The 16,772-nt window shown below is 48.6% G+C and overlaps 1 long non-coding RNA gene across 1 annotated transcript in view; it reads right to left on the reverse strand.

Annotated features, from left to right (window-relative positions):
• Window positions 1-4,597: 4,597 nt before the first annotated feature.
• Window positions 4,598-16,772, reverse strand: part of LOC109694190 (uncharacterized) — a 67,240-nt gene continuing 55,065 nt past the window's right edge. The window contains exons 4-5 of the long non-coding RNA XR_002213089.2: window positions 8,918-9,016; window positions 4,598-8,347 (exon numbers count right to left, since the gene is read on the reverse strand). This is a non-coding gene — a long non-coding RNA (uncharacterized lncRNA). The remainder of the gene's footprint in view (window positions 8,348-8,917; window positions 9,017-16,772) is intronic.

Below are 16,772 nucleotides of genomic sequence, written 5' to 3' on the forward strand. Positions count from 1 at the left end.
GAGACAGACATGTCACAAGGACATGCACATGTAAACATAGTCACCTGACCTTGACTTTGTAGCCATAGCTGGGAGTTAATTCTGAGCTCCAGGGGCCTGAGGTCTGCACTCTCCTGAAGAACATGCGAAGAACTATGTATGTATCCTGCTGAACACACAGGTGCTCCTTCAAAACAAACCAAAAAAACCCAACAGGTATGACACAATCACAGACAACTGGAGTAGACAACAGCCCAAGAAAGGTCCCCATGGCATCCTGTGCTGGGTATTACTTGATGTTCACTTTATACAGCAATAGAGATGTTCTCTCTGCACTGTTTTGGTAGGCAGTGGTACTAAGCAGGTGCACCAATTAAGTGCCTCAGATGTGTCCAGTGACACTTTCAGGAACTGAATTTTTAATTTAATTGAAATTTAAGTGGCCACATGTGGCCAGGGGCTACCATTTTGGCCAGTACAGAGAGATAATGGCTTGGAGGCAGATCTGAGGAGGAGGGACTTGGGTGGCTGGAGGATACTAGGACAGGGGCTTGGGACTATTTACCTGCCAGTTCAAGACTATTTGACTATTTTCTCAGGCAACAATAACTCTTGTGTCCTGAATATCAGTCCTATAACATACTGTGAAACAGGTCCAGGCACAAATGCATTTTTAGGAAAATGTGGCTGACCTCCTAAAACAGATTGGTTTACTCCACACCTTTCCAGGGTTAATGCTCATAATCTCTGTGAGAGGATATATTTGATCAGAACAGTATTTATGAAGACCATATATAAGGAATCACCAGTATATGATAGTTGTCCTTCAAGATAAGGCCCAAATCACAGGAATGCCTGGGGACAGAGGTCTGGATATGGGCTTTCCCATGTCTCCCCAGTCTCTGGCCCTGGGCTGTGAATAGTATCCAGCACTACCTAGGGAGTGGGTCATGGTAGTAATAGCATTGCTTTGGGATATGAAAGCTCTGTGGACGCATCTTCCATAATGTAAGTTCCTGAAACCACTGAGCCTGGGAACCACCCCCCTCATTGGGCCCACCACTCTGAAAGGAGTGTGGGCTCTTTTTGGGAAGGAAAGACTGAGAAGATGGTGAGAAAACTGGAAAATGGGCAAAGGCATTGAGTTCAGGAAGTAGAGTTATATGCTGTGCAAGTGGAAGGTGGGCTCCTGCTGGGTGGGTATTCTGTGTGGGGGTGTGAATGGGCCCTGATTATAAGCCTTGCCCATCAGAAGAGATGCACTTGGGTTTTTCAAGAGTAGCCTCAGCTGTGGATAGGGATGGAGAGGATAGCCTTTTCTAGCTCCTCCAGGGCCCAGCCTTTACTAAGAACTAGATTGGGATGATTAGCCTCTTAGGGCTTCTGGGGTTTTCTAGTGGGTGACTTTTTAAGTTAATGGTGGCTAGGGGTGGTATGAAGCCAGCTAGAGTGGACTGAGGAGTGATGGGAGGGAAAGAGTGCAACCCAGAATGAACAGCGGGGCCTGTTTCCAGCTTCTTTATTCTGCTGTCCTTCAACCTTATCCCTGGTGGAAGGTAGGCAGTGGATATGATAAAATCCCATGCAGCTGTGGAAATCTTTCAAGTTCTAATGAGCAAAGTCCATTACTTACTTACACATTACCAAAATACGAGAAGAATTATACTCATTGACTCCCAACTTCCAAAACCAAGATGGAGTTCCTATCTCTTAACTCTTGGGATCAACCCCTTAGGGTGTCCAGAGAAGGACCCCAAACTTTGCACCCCACATCACAAGATAGCTAGGTTCTAGGGACCACACCTGGAGAAGTAGTGTAGAATAGAGCCAGACCTTCCAGGATGGAGAGCTGGTCCCATCACATGGACCTCAGCCCTTGCCTGAAAGACAAACATGTTAAGGTTTGAGTGCTCATGTAAAAGTGGTGGCAACTGGCATTAACTCATTACCAAACAGTGCCTGAAATGGAGCAAGATCAGTGTAATCGGAACCAAATTTAGGTTTAAGATTATTCTAAGGACTTGCCAATGCTTCTAGGGGTCATTCCTAAAAGTATCAATTGAAGCACTAATGGTGGAAGCTCTTGTTGAGGCAGCTTGGTAGATCACTGAAAGATGAATTTCACTGGTGTTGGAATGACATCATGGTCATCAAGGACCACTTTCCAATGGAGGCAAACTAGCAAAGTAGGGAGGGCTCAGCCACACCAGCAAGATCTCCCATGTTGAGCTGAGTTTACAGATGTTCCAAGGCATTTATGGTCAGTCATAGGGGTTTCCTTACCTTGCTCTAAAGGTGTTACTTTAATTGGACTAGTTTTATTTGTTCAACTCATCCAGCAGAAGGAGGAAAGTCAGAGGCTAACGTGTAAACCATCCTTGTTGGTGTATCAGCTTTCAACATCTCTCAGTGAAAGGTGTGCAGGATGTTGTGACCACTCTAACTCCAAGGACAGGAGCTTTCTCAGATTTCTCTGCAAGTCTCCAGTGGGGCTGGCTGAGGACAGACTGAAATCCTGAGAAAGGTCCAGGGCTTGGTTGAAGTGGAGAGTGAAGAGAAGTGAAGGGTATCACTTCTCTGGGAGTGATACTTTTTCCTTGGTGAAGCTGAATCATGTGCAGGTTGTTATTTTCTAGGACTACTGGGTCTTCTTTCATACTGCTGACACAGATCCAAAAGTCCACTCTTGTATGGGGGAGGGGTAAGTGGGAGGTGTGGCACAGAGATGTGTGGGTTTCTTTCAGATCTAGTAAGAAGCTTTCGCCACTGCCAGTTGTAATGCTATTTCTTAAGTTGGGCACTGCTCATCCTCCATACTGTGGGTGTGTGAAATACATCAGACCTCTGCATTAACCTTCCCCATTTCTGCTAGCTGCCACAGAGGCAGGAGGTCTGGGTGGGGAATGGGGAGCTGGTGCACACCTTTTCCAGAGATAAGAGTACTTGGCACAGAGCTTATCAGCCAAAGCTCCCTTGTGGAGCCAAGTCTAGGGCCTTGTTGTCTGGCAATGTGGTTTTCCTAGCTCCAAGCAGCTCCCAAGTGACCTATTTCTACTGCTCTTCTGGGAGTAGGGATTACAGAAGCAGCCCCTACTTCTGTCAGCTCAGTGGTGAAACAGGTCTGTGGAGTCTACGCTGAGTTTAATTGGAGGAGATACTGGAGTCAATATGGCAAGGACATGGGGACTGAGCAAAGGAGGAAGGGCAGACATCCAGCCTGCCATTCCTCATCCAAGGAAATGACACCCACTAGCTTAGAAATGAAAACTAGAACAGACCTCAACATCTGGCTGGATAATGACAACCCAGACCTTAAGTGATGACTTTGTGCCAGGTCCCCAGGTGCATCATGACACCCCCCATGTGCAACACCTCACTCCTACCTCCTTGTTCATAGACCAAGAAACCAACAGGCCTAAGGCGCTTGCCCAGGATGACTCAGCTAAACAGTATGGAGGCTGGATTCCAAATCATCTGTCCAGGCCCAGAACTCAGGTTGATTCTACAATTTCAGGCTGCCCGTGAGGAAACTGAAGCCTGGGGAGGATGTTTGGGAGAGTTGGCAAAGGGCAGGGAACTAGTACCCTGTGTCAAGAAGGCATTTGGGGACCGTAATGGGAGGCAGCAAAAGCCTCAACTGATGTGCCCCGTCTGCTGTCACTTCCCTTGCCCCCTCCTGGCAGACAACATGACTCTGTTGCCATAGGCCCCAGGGCTCCAAAGGGGTTGTGTCTGGCTTGGCCCTCAAGAGAAGCAATGACCCACTATGTCAGGGAGGCCACCTGCAGTTTCAAGGGGTGGGGTCCCGGCGGGCTGTGCCACAGGCTTCTAACTTGGCCTCAGAACAGGGGCAACTCAACCATACATTTGTTTGCTCCAGAGGACTCTGGCTTGCTACATCTTAGTTCTAGAGATCAAAGAGGACTTTTCAGCCATGCTTCTATCTGAGCAAGGTGACCTGCTCTCCTGCTCTAAAACAGATCCTCTGTTGGGTCCTGGGGTTCCTTAGAGGTCTGGACTCTGGATGACTGACTGTTAGAGCCAGGACCACTCAGGGGTGCACCCTGACTCCCAACCACAAGACAGGGTCAGACCTGCAGCTCTGGAGGGTCTAATCTCTGGATTCTTGATCTCTGAGCAACTCTAGCACCCCTGGCAGCTGCTAGTCACTGCCCTACCTCAGGCGGCCATGGGGACTTACTGCTGGCTTCTTTCAAGGGAGGCCAGCCCCAGCTCTCCAGAGTCATCTGACAGTAACTGAGGCCCTCATTTCTGTGTCTGACCTAATCCCTGGACTGGCCTGGGTCCCTGTCTGTTTCTGCCCTCTTCCTTTCCTTAAAAGCCACATGGATGCAGGGGTGTCCAATTTTGCTACCATTTCCCTTGTGCTGTCAGTCCTGATTCTGCCTGGAAAAAAGGGCAAGAGTAGCAAACTCTTCTACAGCTGCTAAAAATAGCTACACCTTTGCTCAGAGAGGTGAAGGGTTATACTAGGATCTTAGCTCAGAAGCCAGGCATGATGGTGGGGAATGAGGATGGGGGTGGTGTGGAGGGAAGGGACACATGCCAGGCTTCTCTGAGAAAGCTGACTTCATGGATCAAGGGAATTAAGTGAACATGGAGGTGGATTCCATAGGAAGGGAGTCATTAGGCCAGAGCGATTATTACCTTTCTAAAACTATGAACGAGGCAAGAAGTCCTGTCATGTCAGGATAATAGTAGGCTGGGTTTGGGAGCTGCTGGCTCTGCCTGTGGGAGGTAGAGGGTAACTGCCTCTGCTAAGACTCAAGGAGCCTCTAGAAGTTCTCCTGCTGGGGTTGTTGAGGATGGGGAGAAGAGCTGAATGTCAGGGGGCTGAGATAGCTAGAGGGAGAGGTAGAGCCATGTACTATGTGGGGAGGGCAGGGAGGAAGGCCTGAGAGGTGTCCAACTTTCCAAGACTGGGGCATCCTGGTGACCATTCATTGCCACTCTTCTGTCACAAAGTGGTTAAGTAGCCAGAGTTCTAGGCCCAGGAGACCATCTATTCCCAGTTTGGGGGCACCAGCCTCAGGTTACTTGAAAGGATCCCCTTTTCAGTCTTTGGCTATTCTAAGGCATATGCAGTATGGGCCCTCACAGGTGAAACCTTACCATCTGGTGCCAGTCCCTTTCTATCTGCCATTCCCTCTGTAGTCTGTCTCTTCAACTGGACTGGAAGTGTCCAGTGGGGTGGGGGTGGGGAGGAGGGAGCAAATGGCTCCTCTTCTCCACATTCTCATAGTTGTCAGGCCTGACTTGCATGTAAGTGCATCTCTTGCTGTCTGGCAACACTGTCCTCAGCACTTTTACTTATTCTGCAGAGCCAAACTGGACCCTGGAGCTCAGCATAGAAGGCTGCGGGTAAAGCCCTGGGCAGAATGGCCCATGATCAACCAGCAGCCAAGGTCAAAGGTCCTGGCCAAGGGCCATGATGTGCACAACATGCAGCACTACCCACCCATACCCCTCAGCAGGACTGGAGATGAAAGGCTTAGTCATTCATAACAGTCTTTTATTAAAAACATACACAAGTTAAAAAAACATGGTTTAATTGTATAAAGAAGAAGAAATACAGATGAGGAAACAAAAACATTTATTAAAGCCACCTGTAATACACCACCCAGAAGTGACCAGGTTGTTAGGTTTTTAGAGGCTCCAATGAAAACACATTTTGTCACTCTCTTGTGCATATAACTGGGAGCTCTATGCTATGCAGACACAGGCATGGTTTCCATAGATGATGGCTGGGCTGGGAACCCCCCTTCTCCCATCTCTCTAGCACCCAGGAATCCAAAAGGCTGGCTTGTGGGCTACAGAGGTAAACTGGAGCAGATTGCGGGGGGTGGGAGGGTAGGGGGGTGCAAAAGCCTTGGAGACAGGGTGCCCAACTGTCTCAGTTTGCTTAGGAATGAGGAGCTTGCCAGGATTCGGACTTTTGCTGCTAAAGTGGGAAAGTCCCAGGCAAACTATGGTCACTTGGTCAGACTACTTTAGGCCTGAAGCCCTTGTCCAGCAGCCTCTTGCTCTGCTCTGCTGACAGGCTCTCCTGACAGGCTGTTGTCTACTGAAAAAGGGCCAGGTGAACTCCTGCTGTTAAGGTGCCAGGGACACACAGGAGGGGTTCCAATACATGATGGGCTGCCTTTCCAGCCCTGGAGTTGTCCTCAGACTGACTGTCTGAGTCCTTGGAACCTAGGTAGGCTGGCCCCATCCACTGAAAGGACTCAGCTCCCTGGGCTACCACAGCCAGGGCGCATCTAGCCTGTCTTTCCGTCCTCCATATCCACACCCCCTGGCACTTCTTGCCCAACTCCCTTCTCTCAAGAACTGGAGCAGAGGATGGGAGAAGAGGAGTCTGGGACAGGTTTAGCTAAATGAGGAGTGGGCCAGTGGCAGGGGACCTGGACAAAAAGGACCTCTCTGATAGTGGCAGGCGCAACCTGACCAAGCAGTGACCTGGACCACTGTCTACACCTAAAGATGGGGTCCTTGTACCAGAGGAGAGACTGGCAGAATAATGGTCCATGGTAGAATAACAATGTACATGTCCCAGTGCATGGAACTTATGAATATGCTATATTATATGGCAAAGGAGAATTAAGGCTGCTAATCAGTTCACTTCAATTTACAGAGGCTGTTCTTACATTATCCAATGGAATCACAGGGGTCATTAAATGGGGAAAAGGGAGGCAGAAGAGGCAGAACCAGAAAGATGGCATTATGTGAAAGACTTGAGTGCCACTGCTGGCTTAGAAGATGGAGGAAGGAGCCATAGGCCAAAGTATGCTGGAACAGGCAAGGAAACAGCCCCCCAAAAGCGATTCAGCCCTGCTGATATCCGGAGTTTAGCTCGGTGAAACCTTGTTTTGGACTTTGGACCCTGAGAAGTGTAAAATAATAGATGTGTGTTGTTTTAAGCCACCAAATTTATGGTAATTTGTTATCGCAGCAACAGGAATGTAGGAGATGCAACTGCCTCAAAGTCCTGGGCCTCAACTGGAGTGACCTCACAGGGTCCACAGTCCCTCTGTGAAGGAAACCCCATTCCAGCTGGGAGAACCTTGGGCAGGGAATGGGTCTCCATGGCTTTGGTGGGCCAAGAAGGCTGTCCCCAAGGACAGTGTCTCTCATGGACATTTCTACAAGAAAGAGCTGCCCTTTGGATCCATGCTCCAAAACCTCCCGCAAATCCAGACACTGGCTCTGAGTTGTCCTGAATGAGTTCTTGTAAGGTCAGGCCCCCCAGGACAGTGGTCAGAACCCCACAGGGCTCGACTGAGGACTCGAAGAGTGGAGGTCTATGGCCCTTTCACATAGCGGTGATACAACACTCTGAGTCCTTGGCCTTTCTCGCTACGGGGATTCAGTTTGGCTCAGGAGAAGCTAGAACTAAAGGGAAAAACACTTAAAGGAAAAGTCACTGAGTTAGATATCAGCAGATCCGCATGAAGTCCCTGCTCTGCCACTTAAGAAGCTGTGTGTAAGTCACTAGCCTGCTGGTAGCCTCACTGTCTTCATCTGCAGTGTGGGCATGACAGCATTTAACTTATCTGCTCACATGGTATGTAAGACATATAAATCACTGTGCTATACAGATTGAGATGCTGTTATTAATATATCAGTTATGACTGCAACCCCTCTCCCTTCTGATGGGTGGGCATGATCACGGCATCCTGCAGGGAAGGAAGGGTGGGAGCAGTCTCATGAAAACTGTCTCCCCCGCCGGCAGGAGGCTTCAGCCAGTCAAGACACCAGAGGACCAAGCCACAGCCATTGCCTCGAAGCTCAAACCGGATGTATGAGAGCCACCTTTCATCCCTGCAGGATGTCCTCCCAAACACTGCTGACAAGGCTTTGCACTGGTTTTCTTTTGTTTTAAGGAAAAGGTTTTCTAGACTTCCTTCTGCCTCAAGAACAGTCCCCTATTCTCAGAAAACACAATTTTATAGGGAAAATGTGGAACTTGAAACTATATACAATCAGTTCCAATCTAATGCATATATAATTGTATGTGGAGTATATATGGAGGAAATATATAATGATACTAATAGTAGTTACCTCTGGATGGTAGATTATAGGTGATTAGATCTTCTTCTTTATATTACTATAGTTTAAAAGCCCTCTACAATGACCTAACTGCTTTTATAATCAGACTATACCATATAACATTTTTCATACATGTACACATATTCACATATATATGGAAAGTATCAGGAACTTCTTTCTGTGGGGCCACAAACTGGGCTTGAGAAATCATTTGAACAGGGTTCAGCACAGGCAGGCATCCCAGCCCTGGCCCTTGTCCTTGCTATGTGACCTTGGAGACGACTTCCTGGCCTCTGTCTGCCTGGAGAGATAAGATGTTGGACAAGATGCTCTCTGGATCCTTTGCAGCTCAGTAATTAAAACACTTGCAGTAGTCTCAACCATGCTGCTCCACACCCAGCTCCCAGTGGCTTGTGTATGCCTAGAGAGAAGGCTAAGTTCTTCTCTCAGGTCTTGAATTTACTGACCACTGCCCTTACCAACCTGCTTTACCCAGACATGCCCTGAAAGCCCCTGCCTCCTGGCCTTTGCCTGCATGGCAGTTTGTACTTTTTAGAGCCCTGCCCTTCCTTGAAGAACAAAGCCTGCCCAAGTGTGCCCAGTCTGCTAGCCTCTAATGACCTCTGTTTCCCCCTAACTTGTACATAACAATAGCTACTGCTCATTGACCATTAACTTCAGGTCACATCACAAAAATGCTCTCATTTAATCTCAGGCCACTAGAGGCTGCTTAGACTAAAATAGGGACAACACCCCCTGGAGTTGCACAGTGTGGTGACCCTATTTGAGTCTGTCATGCCTCTGAGGGATAAACTGTTAACCCCATTTCACTGATAAGGTAGCTGAGGCTTGGAGAGGTCAAGTAACTCACCCATGGTCACAGGGGATTTGTGGCAGAGCTGGAAGGTGATCAATTCTCTCCAAGCTCAGTGCTTTTACTCCAATGGCGGTGTCTTCTTCATTATAGCACCTGAGGGCAGAAAGGGTGTGTTCTGAGTTGAACACCCAAATGGAATCCAACTATGTCTGGCTGTGGAAATGTTAACTGCAGTGAGTACAATCAGGATTTATTATTCAATCAACAAGTTTTCCCAGAGTGTCTGTCTGGGAGCTCTTGCAGGCAGGAACAGGTCCATTCTTAACAGTTTCTGCCATACAGTACATGCTCATTAGATGACATGAATGATTAATTGTCCATCCAAATAATAAAATAACAAAGTAAGTAATGGAGCTAACATTTATGGAGTGTCTACCACTCTTCTGAGGAACAACAACATTGCTGACAAGGGCTACAGTGTGGAGTCTTACACCAAAATAGTGCCTTCATAAAGGGTATGAGAAACCAAAGAAAGAAAAATGGCAGCACCTTGAAGCCTCCTGCAGGGATGGAGGCCATACCTGTGGCTGTCACCATTACAACTGGAAGATACTGACTGCTAATGAAAGGATGCATACTGAAATTTCCTACCCTCTTCCATGGTTCTGTCTATTCAGACCACATCTGGATACTTTTGCTGCCTCTCCAGACTGGATAGCCTGTAGACTGAGAACCAGAGGGTGAAAAGCCATGGACATGGTACATTGAGCTTGGAAAAGAAAAAGGAGGCCCTAAAGAAGCTGGGGCCCAGTGGGCAGCTTGTCCAGCAGGTCCTAATGAGCCCTACAGCATATATTATATACACTCAACAGCATTTGTTGACTGTCATGCAAGGCCCATGCCATGCTAGGGAAGTGAGGATAAAACAAGGTCTGTACCCTTAGAGAATGCTCTTTAAAGCAGAGTCTGGAAGGCCTCACCCTGTGGCCTTGGCCTCCTAGCTGTTCATCAAGTAGGTTCCAGTGCCTGCCTCTGCTAAAGGCCATTTCTTTCTTATATCTTGGCAGAGAATTAATAAATCCAGGCATCTCTGAAAGGGGATCTTGAGATACAAAGTTGGCTGAATTGGCACCATGTGGGGGCCAGGTTGGGCTGCATCCCAGGCAGGGTCATTTGTATGAGCCCTTCTGCCCCTTCAGGTCTCCTGAAATCCCAACAAGCACTGGCCATAGTTTCGCCCAGTCCTCGTTTCCACATCACTCATCTTCCCTGGCTGCAGTGACATGTCAAAGACTGTCTCTCTCTCCTACATTCCCTAATGGTCTTTCTCTTGCCTCTGCAGCCGCAGCTGTGATGCAGCCAGTGTGGCACTCCGCAGTGCTGCCCCTGAAGAGGTGTGGCATGGAGTAAGCCCAATTGGCCTGCCCTGCTCATTTGCTGCACTGTTCAGGACTAGAAGAGATTCACATACATGCACTTTTTATTTTTTATTGTGAAATAACAAATATTTATGGAGAAAAATCCACAAAACATATGTTTAGTTTAATAAATGATCATAAAGCAAATCTCTAAATAACTACCACCTAGGTGAATTGATAACACAATGTCAACACCCCCAAATCGTCCTTCAGTGTGTCAGTCCTAACCCTCCCTGTGGCCAGGACTAAAGTGGTATTTGTGATAATTTATGTGCTTTCTATAGTTTTATATACTCTGCACTGCACGTATGCTTAACAATTGTCCACTTTTGCTAGTTGTTAAACTTTTCTTGAAATAAACTATACTGTAGGGTTTTTTTTTCTTCCTTTTGGTGGTAATGGGATTTGAACAAAGGGTCTCATGCTTGCTAGGCAGACACTCCACTGCTGGAACTACACCCACAGCCCTTTTGCTTTAGTTATTTTTTAGATAAGGTCTTGTGTTTTTGCCTACGCTGGCCTGGACTTCGGTCCTCCTAGTTATCCCTCCTGTGCACCTGAGATTACAGATGTGAACCACCACACACAGCATTTTGAGATAGGGGTCTTGCTAACTTTCTGTTAGGGCTGCTTTCCAACCACAATCCTCCCAATCTCCACCTCCCCAGTATCTGGAATTACAGGCATGTACCACCATACCCAGCCTGTATATATCCTTTTGCTCATCATTATGTTGGTAAAAGTCATTCATTATCCCAGTATTATTACACAATAGTTCAGCTACTGCAAATCACTGTGGTGAACACTGTGGGAACACTGTAGTACTGATGGACATTTGGATGCTTTCTGGTGCAGAGTGGATGTGCTGGTGCATATGGGTCCAAGGGTGGCAAGAGCAGATTCTGAGGATGGGACCTCTGGGTTATATAGGGCATATGTATTTTCATCTTTACCAGATCGCTTATATGCTTTTAATCCTGAGAATACTCCTCAGGGAAATGTTACAGTATTACAATACTGGGGAACTCCAATGCTGTAATCTGTAGAGGAGATGAGAATACACCTGCCCTTATAGCTGGACTGCCTACTTTCTGGCCCTAGAATCTTGACCATTCCAGCCCAGGCAGCCCTGCCCACTCCCACACCCACAGGTGGAGACCCTCAGCAGCAGGCTCCTCTCTGGCCTCCCCACAATGGTGATGCAGGGTGGGAAGAGGTTGAGAAAGAGGAAGTGGAAACCAAGTACAGGGACCACGGCAAAGTCTGGTCCACAAACCTCAATGCTTCAGCAGCACGCTCTGTGGCAGAGGAATGCACAGGCTGCTATGGAGTGAGCCTCGGGGTGCCATGGCCACCATGGCCAAAGTGTGCAAAGGGACAAAGCACTACTTTGCACTAGGTCTCCAGGCATGTGTCACTCCAGGCAATCCTCATCCCAACCCTATGTCACAACAGTCAGACACTGAGCCACAGAAATCTTGAGCGACTTCACTACAGTGCAATGGTTAACAGCGTGGATGCTAGACCATTTAAATTGGGTTGAAAATGTGGTTTCCCCACTTACTAGTGGTGCAACCTTGGGCTACTACCTGACTTCCTTTAACCTTGGTTTCCTCATCTGTAAAATGGAGTTTGCTGGCTCAAGGATCATGGAGAGTTGCAAGATATAACATGTACAGAGAGCTTAGCTGAGTGCCTGGTACAAAGGAGGATGAGTGGAACTGAACCAGTAGAGGATGAGTATGGAATAGTAACTATTGAGAAGTCCAAGGTTGACGGCAGGGCTGTTGGAGGGTGAGGGGTGGGGGCGCTCATCCCAACAAGCTGGGACCAGGCCACAAAGCTGAGAGCGCTGGTCGGGTGCTGTGTGAGGACTCACTCAGATGGACTCTGACACTCAGTCCTGCTCCAGCCCCACCTCCTCTACCTTTGTCCACAGTGCTTCCCCTCTGTGGTGCTTCCAAGGGCAGTGATTTCTGACAGAGCAGCTGGGCCTCCGCACATGCGGATGTTCAGCCCAGCCTCAGCGCTGCCTAAGGGAGGCCAGATTGGCGGGCGGCAGCTGTGGCAGCCAATGGGCAGTAAGGCCTGTTGCTAAGGTCACTGTGAGCCTTATTTGGCGACATGGGGTTGACCCTGCATTCACCTCTGAGAACCCTGGGAAACGCCAACCACAGATGTGAAATATGAACATCTCAAAAACCACAACTGCATTTCCTCTGAGAAAAGACAGCCCTCCTCTTCTCCAGTTCTCCTCTCCCTGGAGCCGTCTGGACAACGGCTCCCCAGAGAAGGGCCTAGGCAGAGGTCTACTACAGTAGTCTTAGGCAGGCCTGGATGCCTAGTGGGCAGGGATGCTATATGGTAGTCCAGGACACAGAAAGGACTTCAAAGGCTTCCGTTCACACCCTGGCAGCTGCCACCCCTGCCCAGGCCTCCCCCAACAAACCCGGAGGGCCTGTTCCTGGCCTCACTTCCTGCAGCCCTGGGAAGCCCGCTGGTGTGAGGAAGATGCAGGCAGGGAGGGAGGAAGTGGGCCTGCCCTGGGGCCCTTACCATCTGCACCAGCCACATTGCTTTGCTGCAGCCTACAGCTCAAACGGTTGGCGGTTTCTGTTTGTCACCTCCCTTTGGTGCATCTTCTAGCTTAACATTAAATAAGTAAAACTGTTGTCCCACCCCAGACAAATATTGAAGGAAAACTGCTTCAGCAGCTCCAAAATACCACTTCTGGGTCCCTCACATTTGTACGGCTCTAGTGGTCTGGGAGCTGAACTTATCTTAAGTGGATCCGCACAACCCCCAGCTAAAGTATCAACAGCTCATGGTGTCTAGGTCCTTACCATGTGTCGGGAACATGAATTCACTGTAACTGTCCCCATTTTACAGAAGAGGAAAAGGAGGCAAAGAGACTTAGACACTGATTCAAGATCATGCAACCTATGGTTTCTTTTTTTTTTTAATCCCAGAGAGATCATTTCCAAAGCCAGCCCTATTATCTTCTGTTACATTGTCTTTCATGGCACATACATAAGACCAAGCCCCTTTTACAAGACAACAAGGGTGTGTGCAGTCTGAGGTCAGGGTTGCTTTCTTAGCCCACATATCCCATCTACCAGCATTCTTCATCTACCTCCCCCTTTAAAAATCACTGCCATGCCCCCAACCCCAGTTTGTCTCCTCCTAAGACACAGACTGAAAATGGCCTTTCTTTTCTGGGTGGCCCAGGGAGCCAAACGTCCCTGACTATCTGGAAGAGGCTATGTAAAGCCCATGTGGTCAGGTAAGGGAGTCAAAGCCAGGACTATGGAGGGTGTGCCATGAGAGACCTCCCCCAGCTAAGCCCCAGCCCTCAGAAACTTGTCTGCACATACTGGGAATACAGTACTCCATGGGCTGGGGGACTAGGAACTATGGGCAGTAGAGCTGGGCATCTGACTGCAGCATCCTTAAGTGAAGGGGGCTTGGAGGGCCTGGGATGGGGTCTGGACAATGGTACCAGATCTAGCCTTCTTGCTCAGTATGATCCTTCTATTGGGTTTTCCAGGACTGCCATCATCAAACACACACACACACACACACACACACACACACACACACACACACACGTAATTTTTTTTCATGTCAGGCACTATTCTAGGACCTGGGGACACACAGTGAATACTAAAGACCAGGTCTGGGCCTCATAGAAGTTTAGTTTGGTGAGAAAGGCAGACATTAGGCACACAGTCACACGGACACCTGGCAGACAGGGGTTTTACTCTAAGGAGTGTGTGGGGGTGGAGGCTAGGGCAGCCATTTCCCGAGGAAGACACGTGGCAGGTGAGGCGAGGGACAGGGTGGAGTTAGCACGGAGGGAAGGTCCTGGCTGTCCCCCACTGCGCTCCTCACTGCATGCCAGTGCGTTCATCCAAGTCACCCCAAAGCAGGGCAGTGTGTTTTGGGAGAGGGGGTTTAGTTAGAGCAGAATGGAGACCAGGGTTCTGAACTTTGATCCTCATTTAAACTGAGGATCTGTTTGAGAAACATCTCCTTCCTTCATGGGGGGAGCTCAGGCAGGTCAAGGGGGTGAAGGTAGCCAGTGTGAAATGGTCCAGATTAACGGAGAGTCTGGGCCCCTCCTAAAGAACCACTGAAAAAAGTTTCAACATCAGCATGAAATGAGCTTTTCCTAGAAAGGAAAGCCTCCAGGGCTGACGGGAGCCTGACAGCCTGCAGCACAGTGACCCCTCAACGCCCTGGCTGTAGACTGGACACCCCACGCCCTCACTGAACATGATTCTTTCCCCCTCTCTCCAGGGGCTCTCCTGGAGGAAAAGCAATCCTGACACTTGGGGATGTGAGGCTGTGATCTCCAGTTTCATTTTCCAGTTTTAATTTAGAAGCGGCTCTGCCAGCTTTCCATTCACCACATGCCCCCGGAGGAGATGAGGGGCAGGAAGGAATGTTACAGCCAGCACCCAGAGGCCTGGCGCTGGTAGAACCCACTGTGGGGGTGGCTGTGAAAATGTACACTCCTGCCTCCCCAGTTTCTGAGGTCATGGGCTTGGAACTTAGGGATTTGTGCTTGTAGAGCAGGTACTCTTATAACTTGAGCCACACCTCCAGTACATCTTGCTCTGGTTATTTTGGAGATGGGGGTCTCATGAACTATTTGGTCTGGCCTCAAACTGTGATCCTCCTAATTATAGCCTCCCAAGTAGCGCCCAGCCCTTTCGTGATTCTGGTGTGGCCTGTGGACCCCAGTGTGGCAGTCCTGGTCTCTGAGACCATCAAAACAGCCAGATTACACTACAGGCATGGACCGATCCTGTTCTAAGGTACTTCCCAGGGCAAATGCCACCTCTTTGTTCAGTATTCCCTGCCACTTCTGCCTCTTGTTGGACATCCAGTCTCTAGGGAGCCCAGGTTGGGTATTCACACAAAGTTCCTTGTATCTCATGCTCTAATATTCCCTTTAAGCTGCTAATTTGTAACAGGGGTTAATAAAAATAAAAGAAAGAAAGAAAGAAAAATTCTATTAAAGCCCTTAGGTCCTTTTCCTCTGTCCATTGTTCCATTTATTTGCAACTTAATTCTAAGAGAGTTTGAGAACATTTAAATCTAATTTTCCCCTCTGTGTGTGAGTGCACGTCTGAGAGCATGTAGGGGCTGGGTCTTCCCATGCACCCTTGCCCTGGTTTGATCTTGTAGGGAGCAGGTGGACAGGTCCCCAATCAGCTTGGCAGATGTAGACCTTTCCTAATCTCTAGGGCAAATTTGTTCTTCAGTATTTCTCGTATCAGTTCTTGATCAATCATTAATCGAAGCTGCAATAAAAAGATAATCTTCTTAGGACTGGGCTGTAAAGCTCCTGGCTGCCATGCTAAATAAACCCTTCTGTGGAGGCCTCACAACTGAGAGAGAAGGACCATGTGTATATGGCTGGATTTGTAGGCAAATGAAGGCATTAATCAGTACACATGAACATGAACTTCAGCCACCTGAGTGACTGTGACCTCTTGCTTTACTTCTCCACCAATGAAGTTGCCAACACCCTGGCTCCTAGACCAGGTGGCAAAGCTGTGGAAGGAGGCTGCAGTTGGGCCCCAATGTGGGAGATATAGGGACACACCCATTGGGTGTGGTAACTGTGGCATGTCTCTGAGGTCAGGCCTATGGTAGAGAGGCATGACAGCCCCTAGGACCCAAAGAGCAGTCATGATGGAAGAGTCAAGGCTTCTGGCTGCTTGACTCATTCCTGCTCACTTGCCACTGTGAAGGGCAGAGGAGCTGGCACACTTCTCTAAAAGGAACAGAGAAAGCAGTTGAACTCCCCAGGGACCAGCAGGGGTCAGAGGCTATGGGGACCTTACTCCTTTCTGAGTCAGGGGCAGACCTGCCCTTTAGGACAAGAGGTTATAGCTTCCTGATAGGCTACACAAGTAGGATCTAATGGAGAGCAAGGGACACCGAGGCAGGGATCAGGAGGACCTGAGTCTAGCAGGGACCAACAAATTCAGGGAGTCCAGAGAGTGGGCATGCTCCCGTGGCCGCAGCCAAGACAAGCAGTGTCTGTGAGGGTGACAGGCATTCACTTCTCTGTTTACCCCTTCCCACATGTTACTAGTCCACTCAGGGTAGCACATTTTTAGACATAAAAAAGAGTCAGAGTTCAGAGAAGAGCAACCTCGGAAGTGCAGGGGAGTGAAGTCAGTCATGAGAAATCACAGTCATGAGAAATCACTCAAAGGGCTGACATCCAGAACAGTAAGGGACTGACTCTGGATGGCTCCAAGGTAGGAAGCAGCACCAGAGGGAAGAGTGAGGACACAGAGGCTGAGAGACTTTCTGTAGGTCCAATGTGACATCTGAACTCTCTCTCTCTCTCTTTTTCTCTCTCTCTTTCTCTCTCTGTGTCACACACACTGTCTCTCTTTTGCAAGAAAAACAGGAAACAAGAAAAGAATAGAAAAATATATACTGAAATTGTAACAACAGCTGTCTCTGGT

This window comes from Castor canadensis, chromosome 16, assembly GCF_047511655.1.
Source record: "Castor canadensis chromosome 16, mCasCan1.hap1v2, whole genome shotgun sequence".
Classification (NCBI taxonomy): Eukaryota; Metazoa; Chordata; class Mammalia; order Rodentia; family Castoridae; genus Castor; species Castor canadensis.